The sequence below is a fragment of the Melanostigma gelatinosum genome (genome assembly GCF_949748355.1).
Source record: "Melanostigma gelatinosum genome assembly, chromosome: 9".
Lineage (NCBI taxonomy): Eukaryota > Metazoa > Chordata > Actinopteri > Perciformes > Zoarcidae > Melanostigma > Melanostigma gelatinosum.
In genome coordinates this window covers 1,975,877-1,976,374 of record NC_136642.1, presented here as the reverse complement: position 1 = coordinate 1,976,374, position 498 = coordinate 1,975,877, and the positions used below count along the sequence as shown (strand labels likewise).

Sequence of the window (498 nt, the reverse complement as noted above, 5' to 3'; positions counted from 1 at the left end):
GGGCGGTTGGACGCGGTTTGTTCTTGGTGGCGAGGCGGGGGAGGCGACGCTGGCGAGGCCCGGTGCCACGCGAAGGGGGGGGGTGATCTGAAGTCACGCCTAGAAGTGTGCGTGGGCGATGGGGGGAGGGGGGGGGCACAGGGCTGCGGGTTCAACTGCTGCTGAGGCTAGACGAAGAGGACAAAGAGGAGGAGGAGGAGGAGGAGGAGGAAGGAGAGAGTCAGCGAAATGTCTGAGGAGGAGGAGCTCACTCTTCACCACAGCTGCCCAGCTCGCACACACACACTGAAAGCAGTGGCAGCAGCCCAGAGACAGAGTGCGTGTGTGTGTGTGTGTGTGTGTGTGTGTGCGTGTGTGTGAGGATCAGCTATTACTAGACGATGTAAATATGCATCTGAGAGGAAATTGCTTTTTGCTGCTGACATGCGAGACCTTGAGTGTATTTACATGTAAGTATATCTGCACATGTGAGTGCAGCCTTGTTTACAATGTATATAC

The 498-nt window shown here is 56.2% G+C and overlaps 1 protein-coding gene across 1 annotated transcript in view; it reads right to left on the bottom strand.

Annotated features, from left to right (window-relative positions):
* Positions 1-322: 322 nt before the first annotated feature.
* The window catches only part of LOC306782371 (protein PTHB1-like), a 96,288-nt gene continuing 96,112 nt past the window's right edge, over positions 323-498 (bottom strand). Inside the window, exon 21 of the mRNA XM_079275701.1 lies at positions 323-498. This exon is cut by the window's right edge and continues 463 nt beyond it. The gene's annotated coding sequence lies outside the window, so the exon portion shown is untranslated.